The 16376-nt window shown below is 40.4% G+C and overlaps 1 protein-coding gene across 2 annotated transcripts in view; it reads left to right on the top strand.

The window, feature by feature from the left end:
- The first annotated feature begins 293 nt into the window (after positions 1-293).
- The window catches only part of NAALADL2 (N-acetylated alpha-linked acidic dipeptidase like 2), a 1512458-nt gene continuing 1496375 nt past the window's right edge, over positions 294-16376 (top strand). The window contains exons 1-2 of one of the 2 annotated variants that reach the window (XM_082393971.1): positions 294-433; positions 15306-15347. The gene's annotated coding sequence lies outside the window, so the exon portion shown is untranslated. The remainder of the gene's footprint in view (positions 434-15305; positions 15348-16376) is intronic. The other variant, XM_082393970.1, reaches the window with a different exon arrangement.

The following is a 16376-nucleotide window of genomic DNA, read 5'->3' as shown; positions in this document are numbered from 1 at the left end:
CCAGCTAGCTACCTGTCCGGAGGCAATGCACTTAAAAAAGTAATCTTTAGAAGTCTTTATTAGATATAGAAAAGTACTTGTAAACTATATTCAAATTGTAAAAGAAGCTCATCTCTCTCCTACCATGGGGCAAGTTTTCCAGTTTTGCCCATTTAAAAAAAAAAAAAAAAAACCTTCCCTATTCTTGAGCCTGTCGCCATTTAACAAGGCTCCTGCAGCCCCCTTCCCGCTTCGCTCGGCAAACGTGTCTTTTATTATGACTCAGCCCAGCCCGCTCCTTGCCAAGCGGCTGACGCTCGCGGCGGAGGTGCCGGGGGCAGCAGCTCAGCGGCGAGAGCTCGCGCGCTGCTCCCGCTTTACGGCTGCTGAAAACCCGGCCCGCGTCCGGCAGCCGTACCGCAGACGAGCCCGCGCCCGCGCCCGCGCCGCTCAGGTAATCCGAGTCCTTCTGTTTCCAAAGTTTTGCCCCAACCAGCTCGGCGCTCGGAGGCGGCGCGGCCTCGGCCCAGCCGTCCGGCTCTCCCTCCCGTCCCCACGACCGGACCGGCGGGGCTGAGGCGCGGGCCGCACCCCTGCATGGGTCCCGGCGCGCCGATCGGGTGTCAGATCCCCGGGCGGAGGGGCGCTCGGGCGGCGGCGGGGCGGGAGCGACCTGGAGAGGCGGCGCGCGGGGCACCGGGCTCCGGCCGCTCCCGGGCACGCGCCGGCCGGAGCAGTCCCCGGCCCCGCCTCGAGGCCCCCGCCCATCTCCCGAAGCCGGTCGTCTAAGTGCAGAGACCCGCAGCTCCAGAGCGCCCGTTTCTGACACGTTCGCACACGCACGCACGCACGCCCGCCGGTGTAGACAGCGGCGCTGCTGACCCTGCTTTAGGGATGGCTCGCCCGAGGGGCGCCCTCGCGTGTGGAACGCCTCTCTTGAGGACGCGCACCGTCGCTTGCTCGAGGAAGTTTAGGAGAGAATGTTGAAGGAGCAGCCTGTGATTAGCGCCTGCGCTGCTTTCTACCCTAGTGTCTGGCTCTTACTACATCTCCCCCACGGTCTCACTCTCCCATCCTCTTCATCCTTTAGCCCTCCCTCCCCCTTTCTTTATCCACACTTACTATTATTATTTTTTTATTTTTATTTTTCCTCTTTATTGGATATCTCATCCTTTGGTGTCTTGTCTTCTTTTGCCCCACACTGTTAGAATAACAAGTACACAGACAGTATCCTTTCCTGTTCTGTCGTCCTCAGCAAGTCTTTGCTTACCATGGCTTGGGCATCTCGAGGAGCAGAGTATTGGATCCTGGACCTCTGTGTGTGATTAAGTTATTGGTCTGTGTGTCCTGTTGCCTCAGTTGGCCATGCTGAACAGAGGACAAGGGTTTGTTTGAAACCAACCTTAGGAACTTAGAGCATGGTGTTGCTTCTGTTGATGGACTACATCTTGACAAACAAGCAGTTATATCATAGGTTCCTGTAGTATTCATTCCATTCAGTTCAATTCAGTAACATTTCTTTGAATGTCAATCATGGAGAGCTGGTGAAGGACTAAGAGAGAAAAGAGATCCAGTTCCTGTCGTCCAGAGAGTGCGTATCTAGAAGGGACCATGGTGAGCACTGGGATAGTGGTACAAGTGCTCTGGGTGAATGGGGGAGGAAAGGATTAATGGAAAGGTTAGGTTTGAAACTGGGCTTTGATATTTGAGTAGAATTTTTCTCATTTTCTTTATTTTCCCCTTTAAGAATTCTTTTTTTTTTTTAAATAAATTTATTTATTAATTTTCGGCTGTGTTGGATCTTTGTTGCTGCGCGCGGGCTTTCTCTAGTTGCGGCGAGCGGGGGTCTTCGTTGCGGTGCGCGGGTTTCTCATGGCGGTGGCTTCTCTTGTTGCGGAGCACGGGCTCTAGGCGCGCGGGCTTCAGTAGTTGTGGCGCACAGGCTCTAGAACGCAGGCTCAGTAATTGTGGCGCACGGGCTTAGTTGCTCCGCGGCATGTGGGGTCTTCCCGGACCAGGGCTCTAACCCGTGTCCCCTGCATTGGCAGGCAGATTCTACACCACTGCGCCACCAGGGAAGTCCCAAGAATTCTTAATAGAAAGAAGAGATCTTTCAAAAATACTTTCACCTCAAACTACTCAGGTTTTTCATTTTTGCAACTGGCAGTAATCTCTGATCTCAGGACTTACAGGGAATGTAAAAGAAATTCCTCTTCACAAGAATGATCTAATGATTCCTGGTACCGTACAAAGAGTACTATAGACTATTATAGGACCAACAAGGGTGAAATGGTACAATTATTGCTTACAAAAAGCATTATCAGATTCACATAGAGAGCTCAATACTCATTTATTAATTTAGTCAACAAATATTTATCGTGTTTACTGTGTGCCAAGCATTGTTTTTGGCACTGGAATAAAGTACTGCCTTTTTGGAATTTACATTCTAGTGGAGATAAACATTATATATAATACATAGAAAAATATAAGGTGCTACTGTACAGGAATACCTTGGAGATACTGCGGGCTTGGTTCCAGACCATCACAATGAAGGGAGTATCGCAGTGAAGGAAGTCACAGGAATTTTTTGGTTTCTCAGTGCATATAAAAGTTATGTTATGCTATACTGCAGTCTATTAAGGGTGCAATAGCATTATATCTTAAAAAAAAAAAGTTAATTAAAAAATGCTTTATTGCTAAAAAAAAAATGCTAACCATCATCTGACAATGCAGGGTTGCCACAAACCTTCAATTCGTAAAAAAAAAAAATGCATTATCTGTGAAGTAATAAAGGAAGCACGGTAAAATGAGGTATACCTGTACTAAGTGCTATGGAGAAACATAAAGCAAGAAAAAGTGTGTGTGCATGTGTTTAGCAGTTTAAAATATGATTATAAGGGAAGGCCCCCAGAGTAGGTGACATTTCAGTAGACTTGAAGCAGATGAGGCAGTGAGCCAGGTGATATTTGGGGCATGAGTTTTCCAGTCACAGAGAAGAAAAAAATGCAGAGGCCCTGCATTTTGGTGTGTTCAAAGAAGCCAGTGTGGTGGAGTGGTGTAGAGGAAGGAGGAAAGTAGGTTATGTGGTCTTAAATGAAATAGAGGTTAGATGGTACTGCATGGTCTAGTAAGCTGTTGTAATGACTCTGGCGTGTACTTGAAGTGATACGGAAGCCTTTGGAGTGTTTTGATCAGAACAGTCCAACAGAACTGTTTAATTCCATTACTCTTGCTGCTGTGTTGAGAACAGATTGAAGGAAGGCCAGGGGAGAAGTAGGGGTGCCAGTTGGGCAATTTTGATAATCCATGTGACAGTGATGGTGGCTTAGACCAGGATGGTAACCGTGGAGGTGGTGAAAAGTTCATATGCTGCATGTACTTTGATAGTACATTCCACAGGATTTGCTGACAGATTAGATATGGAGTGTGACAGCAAAGAAATTAGGGAGAACTCAATCACCTAAGCAATTGAAAAGATAGAATTTACATTTACTGAGATGGGGAAGATAGCAGGAGAAAGACATGGTGGTGAAGATGAATAATTTGGATTTGGACATATTAAGGGTTAGATGCATTTTAAATATCCAAGTGGGGATGTCAAGCAGACGGTCTGAAAGCCAGGCTACCGATATGCATTTAGGATTCTTCAACCTACAACTGGTTTTAAAAGCAAAGAGATAGGGTAGATTCATCGAAAATATGTGGGGTTAGAAAACTGAAGAGGACCAACAACTGAGCCTTGGGGACCTTCAACATTAAGAGATGAGGAGCTACCAGCAAAAGATTCTGAAAAAGAGCTGTATGCTAGGTAAGGGGAAGAGCAGGAGAGTGTGGAATCACAGAAGCCAAATGAAGGAAATGTTTGAAAAAGTAGGGAGATTGTCAGAGATGAGGATTGAGAGTTGATTTAGCAAAGGAAGTCATTGATGACCTTGATGATATCAGTTTCCATGGAGTGGTGGGTGGTGAAGCCTTGTTTGGAATGTTTGGCAAAGCAGTAGAAGAAGAGGAGTTAGAGGGTAATGGTATACATCCCTTGAAGGTTTTTATTGAAAAGGAGAGAAATGGATCATTAGTTGGAGGGCTATGTGATATAAAGAGTTTTTTTTTTTTTTTTTAAGAATTTCACTTTTATTTATTTATTTATTTTTGGCTGTGCTGGGTCTTCGTTTCTGTGCGAGGGCTTTCTCTAGTTGTGGCAAGCAGGGGCCACTCTTCATCGCGGTGCGCGGGCCTCTCACTATCGCGGCCTCTGTTGTTGCGGAGCACAGGCTCCAGACGCGCAGGCTCAGTAGTTGTGGCTCACGGGCCCAGTTGCTCCGTGGCATGTGGGATCTTCCCAGACCAGGGCTCGAACCCGTGTCCCCTGCATTGGCAGGCAGATTCTCAACCACTGCACCACCAGGGAAGCCCATAAAGAGTTTTAAAGATGTGCAAAACAATGGTATGTTGTTATGCTTCTGAGAAAGAGGCAGTAGAGATGGAAAATTGATGACGCAGGAGAGAGAGAGGGGAGCAGTATGCAAAGGATAGAACAGGAGAGGTTATCTGTTTCTAGGTTTATGGGCTATTTATCTATACTAATAAGAGAGAAGGAAAACTGTGTGGACACAGGTGCAGGTGGGGGATGTGCATGTTCTCTTTGGATTCCTTCTCTCCTCATTGTGATGAGTGGCAGACAGTGCATAAGAAATTTGTAGGAAATGTTATCTTTTTTCCCATTTGGTCACGGATGTATTTGATGAGAAAATACTTTGAGATTCTGAGAATTTCTCGAAGCAAAGAACTTTGTGTTTTGTTGAGGAAAGAAAAGGGAATTTCTACCTTGAGTTCTGCTTGAGAGAAGACTTAGAAAGTTGAGATTATAAAATAGAAGTTAGCTAGAGGTGAAGGAGGAAGTAAGGTAAGCAAGATTATATCATGAAATCTGAGAAAGGCTATGGTGAGGACAGTAAAAACATTGAATCTTACCTCCATTGCTGCTGGCTAACTACAGTAATGTTCTAAAAATATTATTATCATATCAAAGAGATAGCTTACTTTTTAAGTACCAAGTGTGATCTAATAGAGAACTGTGTTATTGCTGGTGGTGAATCTACTTATGGAGGGGTGGTATTAGACCTGGAAAGAGATGTTAGCTAGGAATAGATTTCAGTTGGATCTTGAAAATGATGTAATGAAGACTGGATTGGCAACAAATTGGGTGTAAGGAAAGAGCATTTTGACAACACTGCTCATGGATACTAAGCCACTGGACAAGGTGGAGAGAATTTTGCAGTTGGAAATAGTACCTTGTTTGACATGACTTTCTTTCAGTTATTTAGGGACCTTTTGTTTATTAAATCATGATTATAAAATAGGGTTTTGTGTGAGGTCTTGGCAAGAGATGGTGATACCAAGATGCAAATGACATGATCCTTGTCTTCAGACTACCGTCTCTAGTAGAGAAGAAAATGTACACAAATATTCTGAGAGAATTGATAAATGCCATATGAGGAGAACTGAATGCTTTGAGTTTTTTTTTAAATTTGTTGTGGAAATTATCAGACACTCAAGAGTAGAGAGAATAGCATAATGAACTCCAGTGTACTTATCACTCTTCAAAATCTATCAGTTTTCTGCCAAACTTGTATGTTATGTGAGAGTAGGGAAGGGAGCGATTGTTTCTGTTTGTAGATCGGGATAGGGAGATTTCATGGAGCTTCTCCTGTGTGGAGCTGTAGAAAGAACATTGAACTGAGCCAATGGTAGAATTCTTGCTTCTAGTTCTGTACCTGCCAGTGCTTCGCTGGCTGACTTTCTGTTACTCAATTGACCTCTCTGTTCTTTACTTTCTCAGTAGAGTGTGGCTGTTATTCTACATCAGGAGGCTGCAAACATTGGCCCTCAGGCCAAATCCAGCCTGCTACCTGTTTTCATGAACAGTGAAGTTTTATTGGAACACAACTACATCCATCAGTTTATTGTCTGTGTCTGCATTTGTCATAGATTATAGATTATGATAATCTAGATTATCATAATCATAGATTATGATTTCGTAGTTGAGGCAGAGATGGTGTGGCTGAGAAGCCTAAAATATTTACTCTCTAGCCCTTTACAAATGCTTGCCAAGTCCTGTTCTATATGGTCTCTGATATTCCTTTAGCTCTAATATGTTACTCTATTAGCTGACTAAAAATTAGTAATTTTTGAGCATTTACTAAGAGCCAGCACTGTTGTTTTGGTTTGTACATACTAACTCATTTAATCATCACCAAAACCCTATTAGGTGGGTTCTATTATTTCTACAAATGAAACTAAGGCATAAGGTGTGTGTACGTTAACTTGCCCAAGGTTACATAGTACTAAGTAGTGGAGACAGGCAATCCTGTTACAGCATCTATATCCTTAATTATAATGCTGCATTTCCTTTAGATACATGGAAAAAATTTATATGAAAAAAATTCAGTCAATTAGAGAATGAAAATTCATAAATCAATGATTTGCACTTAAGTAAAGTTCTATATTGTGATTATAGATGTAAAGGCTTTAGGATGCTGACTAATCCTGAATGTACATTAAAGGTGAATAGTGTGTGAAATCCAAATATGCCTGGGTAGAAAATTCTAGTACATCATAATTTTCTCATGAAGCCGTAGTGGATTTTTGAAAGTAGAACACTGTACTTAAAAAGCAAATAAATATAAAATGATATACCAATAGGAGCCTATTATTGTTTCTTTTGACAATATTTACGAGTTTTCAGGAGTCCATGTCTTTAGGGTATGACATGATTGTTTGGTGAGAAAGATTAGGAGTCAGGGGCTCAGAGTTCTAGTCCCAGTTCTGTCCCCAGCTCGCTTTTGTGTCCTTGTCTTCTCTGGCCTTTGGTTTTTTTAACTGAAAAATGAGCAGGTAGCTCAAGATCATTTTAGGGCTTCCTACAGCTCAAAAATATGATGCTGTAACTTTTTACATGGCACATTCAAAGAAATAGATGAGATAACAACGTGGAAGAACTAGGCTTGTAAACACAAAAATTTAATCTCCCCTTTTTTGCTGTCTACACATACGAACACATATACAGATATGTATACATAAAAATTCATGCACATATAACTATAAAATCAGTGTGATTCATTTTATGTGTGATTTCTAGTCACATTTGATGTAGAAGCAGTTAAATATCTGTCCTTATGTTAGTATATTTTTGTATTTGTATGAGAGAATGGGTGATTTCTTTTCTTCCTTAGCCAAAAACATGCAGTTGTATAGAAAGCGAGTCTTGATGAATTCCTTGACCTCTGTGATCTGGCAGTGTGCCTCATGTTTCCTCTAGCAAAATTTGATTCATTGCTCAATTTGTTTGCCAGTTAAAAGCAAACAGTATGCCCGAAATCAGGCATAATCAGGGTTGTCTGTTTTGCGCTGTTGCATGGGATATTGATGTCAGACAAAATTGTAATTTAATTGTTTTGATATTTTGATCTGAGCAATTCAGATAAGAAAGGTGATTTATCTTTCATAGAAACCTTGTATTTTGAGCTCAGCATAATTTTTCCCCAACTACTTGCTTATAAATGTGGTTTCAATTTTTAAAATGTTGGGTTTTACTCATAATGGGAATTTGCTCTCAGTATTAATTACCAAAGTTTGGTTAGGAGTATATTACAGATATTTTATGTTTTAGATGTTCAGTCATGAAAAACTTTAGAATAGTTATGAATCCTTTAAAAACAGGTAATGAAAATTCTATACCGTTTGACTTTTCCATTGTATACAATATGACATATGAATGTTTTCTATATTACAGATAGCTTTTTGCTTTTTTACAACCTTCGCATAGAAAATTATTCATGAACATCTTCAGTTTTAGGGCTTTATTATATTGGTCCAGCCTCTGTTGGTAAATTTATAACTCTACATAGGCTGTGCTCTCTTATTCCTGTGCATTGAGTCCAATTATCATTGGTGAAAAAATAACCTCAAATAATGTATTCCTAAATAAACTTTGGGTCTCCTTATCTTTTTACACTTACTGGAGGAAAAAAATAAAACACAAAGCAGAAACACTTTTAAACAAATTATACTGTCTCTATATATAGTAATGATTTAAAAATTTATTTATTTTCAATTTAACACACCACTCAATGATTTGACAACCTCTTGGGGCATCTCATGGTTCTAAGAAGCACTCACAGCCTAGTCAGCTTCCAGAGGGGACCATTCAGCTTTTCTGAACCAAACCTGAAACATATTCCCCGCTAGGCTTCAGAACTCTCAGAGAGTGCTCAAACCAAAGTAAACACCTTCTGGTGCACTGTAACGCTTTTCTGAAATGCTGGTTGTAGAAGTCAGTTTGAAATTTTTAATTACATTTAGGTGATAAAAGCATCCTTTATCTGACCTTCTCAAGAGATGTGAATCTGGGAATGACTTAAGAAGGCTTGTAGTCTTGGACCCTTTCCTTAAGTTTAATTTTGCTAAATTCCCAGAAAACTTTCAAAACCAGGTATTTTCAAGCACAATAGCTGCTAATTATGCAGGAAGCCTACTCTTGTGTGTGTATGTTTGTGAAAATGCCTGCTTTATTGCTTCTTGTTGAGATGAGATAGTATTTGAGTTCTATTTCCCAGGGAGGCTCTGTTTACAGGAGGTACGTGGTTCGTAGGATAAGCCTTTTTTCCAGTAAAATCACAGCTGAAATCATAGAGGGCTAGCAGTTATCCCTCTTGTAAAATTTTCCCCAAGATAGCCTAATCACCAAGGGTCTAGTGTCTACCTCAGAGTAGGCCAGCCTAAATGATTTGTAAATCACCACTTTGGAGCTGTAAAATAAGATGATGATTCTCCAACTGGGGTACTCTGAGCTATGTTGGAAGGCTCCAAGCCGCAGGTAAACATGACTATCTTCTTGGAATGTCAAATACACTAAACAATTTTTTTGAAGGAAGTAGTTAAGTCACTTATATGGTAAATTAAATGTTTAAGATCATAAAAAGATTGTGAATGTGACATCCAATGCAAAATACATAGTTTTTAAAATAAAATTTAAGACTTCAAAATAATGTCTTGCATATAGTAGGTCTTTATAGAATATATTTTCAGACCCCAGGAAAGGATATGGGTTGACATACAGATAGTAGTTTGGTTGTCATATTCCCATCATGTTTAGTCCCATTAAGCTTATATTCAGTCCCATCAAATTTTCAGGTTATAACCATCATCCACCTGCTTTGGTTTACTTGCTTTTCTGATGTTTACCCACACTGATCTTTTAAATTTGCGGGAATGATTTTCCTCTTTACTCTTTCTATGTTTTTCCTATACTCTTGGCATTGAGATATTATGATTTCTGTGAGAAGCTGCCCCCGCTTTTTTTTTTGTTTTATGAAACTGTAGATATGTAGGAATTTGCAAAGATAGTACCAGAGAGGTCCTGTGTTCTCTTTACCCAGTTTCACCCATTGGTTATATCTTATACAACTATCGTATGATATCAAAACCCAGAAGTGGACATTGGTACAATTTGTGTATATAGTTCTGTCATTTTCTCTCCTGTGTAGATTCATGCAGTTAACACCACAATCAAGATGTAGAACTATTTCATCACCACAGAGATCCCTCTTACAGTACCCTGCAAAAGAGATACTAAAAAAATCAGGAATTTAATTTAGTAAAGGAATTATTCACTTTCTTATTTCTAATTTTTGAGATTTTTTTACACAAATGCTACATTGTTTTGTATTTTGGGCCATGTAAGAGAAAGGTGAAATATTATCATTACACTGCAGGAGAGCTTAAATAGTCAAAATAGTTATAACAGGGCTTCCCTAGTGGTGCAGTGGTTAAGAATCTCCCTGCCAATGCAGGGGACACGGGTTCGAGCCCTGGTCCGGGAAGATCCCACATGCCACGGAGCAACTAAGCCCATGCGCCACAACTACTGAGCCTGCGCTCTAGAGCCCAAGAGCCACAACTTCTGAAGCCTATGCACCTAGAGCCCATGCTCTGCAGCAAGAGAAGCCACCGCATGAGAAGCCCGCGCACTGCAATGAAGAGTAGCCCCCGCTCGCCGCAACTAGGGAAAGCCCGCGCAGCAATGAAGACCCAATGCAGCCAAAAATAAAATAAATAAAATAAATTTAAAAAAAATAGTTATAACAGATCAAGTCATCTGTGAAAGAAGTTTTTGAAGGCTTAATCTCAAGTTGTCTTCAAAAACCTCTGTTTTGGGACTTCCCTGGTGGCACAATGGTTAAGAATCCGCCTGCCAATGCAGGGGACATGGGTTCGATCCCTGGTCTGGGAAGATCCCACATGCCGCGGAGCAACTAAGCCCATGCACCACAACTACTGAGCCTGCGCTCTAGAGCCCAAGAGCCACATCAACTGAGCCCGCATGCCACAACTACTGAAGCCCGTGCACCTAAAGCCTGGGCTCTGCAACAAGTGAAGCCACCGCAATGAGAAGCCTGCGCACCGCAACGAAGAGTAGCCCCCGCTCTTCGCAACTACAGAAAGCCTGCACGCAGCAACAAAGACCCAATGCAACCAAAAATAAATAAATTAAAACAAACAAACAAACAAAAAAAAAACCCTTTGTTTTGGAAGGTTAGACATTCGTATACCTGAAGGTAGGAACCATGTGGTCCCATCCATCTCTGTGACTAATCCTTGTATGTGTGCTGGAATTGCCCAGACAAAAAAGAGAAAATGGGGGAGCAGATAGAAAGAGGGATCTTGTTTAAGGTCCTAAGTAGTCAAGCAGACTTGTCTCTTCCTGGGGAACACAGAGTTGGAGAAAAAGAATATTTCAGTATTAAAAGTGCTGTTAAATGACATTGTGCCATATTTGATTTAACAGGTGTTCATGTCTACAGCTATGTCAGGATCACTCACTTTCTTATTTTGTTTAATCAGATTATATGAGGATAATTATTCTATTACTAGGGCCTGAGAATTCCTTCCTGATAGTTTTCCTCAGAAGTATTTTCAGCAATCGTGATCTGGGATTTTATTCTCATTGTCATATGAACAGTGTAAATGTATTGTTAAATTACAGTTTGCATAGATCTTAGTTTTAACAATTTACAAGATATTTTTAACTTCATTTATTTGAAACTTTGTGATTTTGAATATAAAAAATGGCTATCTTCTGTATGGTTTTCAGCTATACAAGCAATAAAGTATTTTTGGAGTTTTGGAGATACTATTGAAAATTTGTACTGTAATTAGTAATAGCTGCTTGTCCATGAGTCCTTTCCCAGTCTTTTTAGGTTATCTGAATAAAGCAAAGATTTCCTGTTTCTCTTCTCAGTTTTTGCTTTGCTATCTGAATAATCTTCATAGTATTATTACTGTAGTGATAGTTAAGCATTAGGTCCAGATTATTGTCATCTTCATTATGTTCCATATCAATTTTCCAAGGTGAAAACCACATTATATATGTATAACTGTAGATATTGTTTTCATTTGCTTTACTAAATTTGAGTTGGGTGCACAGGAAGGGCAAGGCAGAGAGTGAGCATGCTCATTTTGTCAAATATATTTTATTCTATTCCAGCATTTGAAAATGATGTAATTCCCCCCCAAATCCTTAATTTCACTTAGAATGAAAAAAATCTATTTTAATGGTTATTAAATGTCAAACACTTTTTTTTAAAAATTTATTTTTATATTTTTTTATTTTTTTGGTTGTGTTGGGTCTTCGCTTCTGTGCGAGGGCTTTCTCTAGTTGCGGCAAGCGGGGGCCACTCTTCATCGCGGTGCGCGGGCCTCTCACTATCGTGGCCTCTCGTTGCCGAGCACAGGCTCCAGACGCGCAGGCTCAGTAGTTGTGGCTCACGGGCCTAGTTGCTCCGCGGCATGTGGGATCTTCCCAGACCAGGGCTCGAACCCGTGTCCCCTGCATTGGCAGGCAGATTCTCAACCACTGCGCCACCAGGGAAGCCCAAACACTTTTAAAGTTAATAAAAAAACGGACATTGTGTATGTACAGAAAGAGAGGGTGGCTTGGTTTTTACTTTTACCAAGATTAGCATGGTATGCTGCCATGTGTCTCTAACTTCTGTATTAACCTCAATTTGGGAATGTTGGTATGGATTCTGCTGGTACTGAGCGTTTAATTTATTGCCAATATTAGAGACAGTGACATTAGTGAGATTCAAGTGACTCATCATCACCAGTTCTTCCCTTGAGTGGAGAAAGTTGCTCTTGACTTCATTGCTGCCTGGTGTATATCTATAAAAGAAGCAACTATTCTCTTACTTGTTCAGTATCAAATGTAAAAATCTAATTGTGTGATTTTTCATATCATTGTTATGAAGAATTCAATTTTAAAGCAATCAGAAAACTACATAATAGAAGCTTGGTGTGTTTGTATTATAATCTAAACATCTTAGTACGTATCCAATTTGAACTCTTCTAAGCATTTTTATGACAAAAACAAAAACAAAAAACCCATCACAGTGTGTTTAGGACAAAGTAGTTACAAAACTTTTAATGTTTGATAAAAACGGACGTGCCATTATTACTAGTTTCTATGTCTGATTAGAATTGCTCTATTTCTCATGTCTTCTTTTTGGTTTACATGTTTTTGGGGGGGTAGTGAAAAAAAATGTTTACCTATTTTCATAACATGTACATTTTTGTTTCTACATAGTTATTCCTTCACTTTAATATAGACAAAAATAACATTATAACCAATGAAACATTGTTCACTAATGCAGTGTTAAGGATAGTGGAGGGATTAAGGAAGAGTCTTGTCAAGTTTGGTATCTGTTTCAGTAGCTCACTTTTAAGCAGTTAAAAATGTCTTTAGGACATCTGCCTTGTCTTTCTCTTGCACCTCCTCTCCTTGGCCCACTTATATGTATGACCACCTTTCAGAATTTTAATTTCTTTATTTATAAAGTGATACTAATAACACTCTACTATGTAAGGATTTTTGTAAGAATAAATTAAGATGGCATGTGAGGAAACTACATTATCCTACATACATGAGTATATTTGAAGTTAGTCAAGTCTGGGTTTAAATCCCAGTTTTTTACCTTGGTATTCTGTTACTCTGTGATTTTTGACAACTTGTTGGCCTCTGCTTTCTCCTCTCTAAAATGGAAATGATTTTACCTACCTCAGAAGGTTGTTTTGGAGTTAAATTGATAATACTGTAATGTATGTGAAGCACTTAGTACATTTCCTGGCACCTAATACTTAGTAGATGCTATTTCCCTTTTCTTTTCCCCATTTTCTCATTCTCCCCAGACATGGGGAAGGGGACCTGGAAAAGATCAGATATGGGTTAGGATGAAATCATTTTGTTCTGTGTTCTTTGTCAAGCTGTAAGGGGCTTTTCTTTCCCAAAGGAAAGTTAGTGAGGGGCTTTCTTTGTGGTTGAAAGACTGGGAAGATTTTCCAAGTCACCATCTACCAACAGTTGTTTGATATCTGATCATCTAATACTATCATTCCTCTGCTGAAACGTCTTTGGTGGCCCCTCACTGCCTTTGGGATGAAGCTAAACTTCTTAGCCCACTGAACAAAGCCAGTTATAATCTGGCCTCCATTAAAGGCTCCATCCTCATGTCCTGTCCTTTATCCTAAACGTACTTTGTGATAGAAGTAATCCTCCTTCTATGCTCCCATCTTTACACACATGTGGACACTCTGCCTGGAATGCCTTTCTCCCTTCCCTAAATGACAGATGCTCGTATATCCAGCCATATCTCTTTTTGTAAATGTCCCCACCCCTTTCCCCCAGAGCCAGTCACACTCCCTCTACTGTGGTCCTATATTCCTTGTACATATGGCTGCCTTTATTAGCACCATTTTCAATGTATCTTCATCCCCCACCCCTGCCATATTTTATTTGCCACATGGGCAGACACAACATCTTTTATTCTTTGTCTCCTTATCTATCATATATTGCCCAGAGTGTGCTTGTTAAACTTTTTTTTTTTAATTTATTTTTTTTGGCTGTGTTGGGTCTTCGTTGCTGTGAGCAGGCTTTCTCTAGTTGAGGCGAGCGGGGGCCAATCTTCGTTGCAGTGTGCAGGCTTCTCATTGCGGTGGCTTCTCTTGTTGAGCACGGGCTCTAGGCGTGCGGGCTTCTGTAGTTGCAGCATGTGGGCTCAGTAGTTGCAGCTCGCGGATTCTGGAGCACAGGCTCAGTAGTTGTGGCGCACGGGCTTAGTTGCTCCGCGGCATGTGGGATCTTCCCGGACCAGGGCTCGAACCCGTGTCCCCTGCATTGGCAGGCGGATTCTTAACCACTGCGCCACCATGGAAGTCCCCTTATTAAACTTTTTAAATAAATTTGTCTTCATGACAAAAGCTAAGTACCCTATAATGTGCTGTAACATAACAGCCCAAACCAAAGCTGTTCCCAAATTCCTCCCCCACATGCCTTGTGAAGATGTACTTCCCCAAATAGATTATAAACTCATAAGTATCCCTATACTTAGCTTTGCCAGGCACACAAAGGTTGCCTAGGCTCACATCAGGTGTGATTGGGGGTTGAAGATACAGCTTCATCTTACAACTTCACTGCCTTTTGCTGCTTAAGCAAAGCTGGTGCACTGAAAGAAGATAGACTAATAGATAGGAAGTGAGGATTTCCTTACCTGAAACTGTTTGAGAATAACCAATAGGGCCAGGTTTGGCCCCTTTTTGAGATATCGCACGCATTGTGTGTGTTTGTGTCGGGGGAAGGGTGGAGGGGGTGGGTAGGTGTGCTTGGGAGGATATGAATGGGTGGGTGGGTAAGTGGGGCAGGAATGAGGAGGCCGATGACTCCTAGGGTCATACAGGGGAGGTCTGTTTTGAGGTAGTCCCCAAAGACAGTTGATATAAGTAGATAAGGAGAACTTTGTGAGTAAAGAAGCAGGAAACCTGAGAGTATAAAAGATGTTCAAGAGTTGTATTAAGCAGGAGGAGCTAAACAGGAATGAGGGAAGGTCAATAACAGAATTGGAGCTGAACTTAGTTATAAATGGGTCACATGTAGGTCTCAGGAGTGCCATCTGCTGGGCCCACGTTCACTTCTGGAGACACTTAAAGGCAACAAGTTACTCTGCACGGTAGGGATGGCATGGGGAAAAGTAGAGAAATAGAAAGATTAAATCAGCTTGGCTGTGTTTTTTCGCAAAATAAATATAGGGATATATGGCCTGAAACATGGTTTGGGGACGGATCTAGGAAATCAGGATTTTTTAGTTTTATAGTGATAACAGATAACTGTAGACAATTTGGGCCTAGAATTCAGGTCGTTTCAGTTAAATTCAGTAAACACTGAGAGCTATTCTTTGCTGAGAGAAAAAACGAATACCCTGATTTGCCTTTCACAGAGCTTTTATTGTACTTGGAGGAATGAGAAAAGTCACTAAATGGTAAGATATTGTTTTGTCTTATTATTATTATTTTAATTTACAAAACTGTGTTTTTATCTGAGACTGATTTATATTTTATTACATAGACGAGAGATGATGGTTTGATGCTAACATTATTAGATAGCAGTAGCTTATAACATATATTTAGGATTTGCTTTTTCAAAAGTTTATTTTGCCTACTCCGTTTTCAGCTCACTCTATGTCTTCTTCTACTGATATTGAACATGTTGAGTGTGAAAAATGAGGTTGGTAAACTTGAAAAAAGAAGTGTAATATTTTTAGAATGTCACCTTTTTGCTATAACAGTCTTATGTGTACTTCATTAGAAGCCACATCACATCCTTTTTGGAAATATATAACTAATTAAAGTAAAACTAATAAATAAGCACAAGTATTGGGATACAAAAATTGATACTGTTTTATGTTTAATTAATTGTATTCTCTAGAGAACGTTATTCCTATTCTTAGAGGTGTAGTTACTTTAAGAGGTCTTCTAGTTTACCCCTTTTCATTTATAAAGAAGTATTAAATGACCTGCTCAGACTCACATAGGTCTGACTCAAATGAGACCAAGCTGGGGCTAGAAGTTGGTGTTCTGGCTTACAATCCAGGTCTTTTCCACTATCCAAATCCACATATCAGTGTTTAAAAATAAAAACACCAACTTTGTTACAAGTAATGACCTTCCCATTGTTTTATTAAAATGTGCAGAAGCACTTTCAGTGCACTTTTATTCTTTATTTCACATTATTCTAGTGGAGCTACTAAGCGACACAGGATTGCTCCCTAATTTAGTTAATATTTTCTTCAAGCCTCTCTTATCTTTTAGGGGGCTATGAAGATAGACTAGCAAGCCATTACTCTTCCAGGGCAGAGGAAAACCTGAGGGAATGGGCAAGAGAGTGAGGGGAGAAGGGTTCTAAGGAAGGGATGGTCCAGAAGAGTGGTTCCCAAGGTTTTTAGGAAATTTCCACTGGTCTTTGACAAAATGAGAAAATAAGGATTATGCAGTGAGTTTTTCCACTCTCT

This window comes from Balaenoptera borealis (genome assembly GCF_965194805.1).
Source record: "Balaenoptera borealis genome assembly, chromosome: 5".
In the NCBI taxonomy this organism is placed as follows: domain Eukaryota; kingdom Metazoa; phylum Chordata; class Mammalia; order Artiodactyla; family Balaenopteridae; genus Balaenoptera; species Balaenoptera borealis.
The sequence above is the reverse complement of the archived record's forward strand: the minus strand, read 5'-3'. Positions and strand labels throughout refer to the sequence as shown.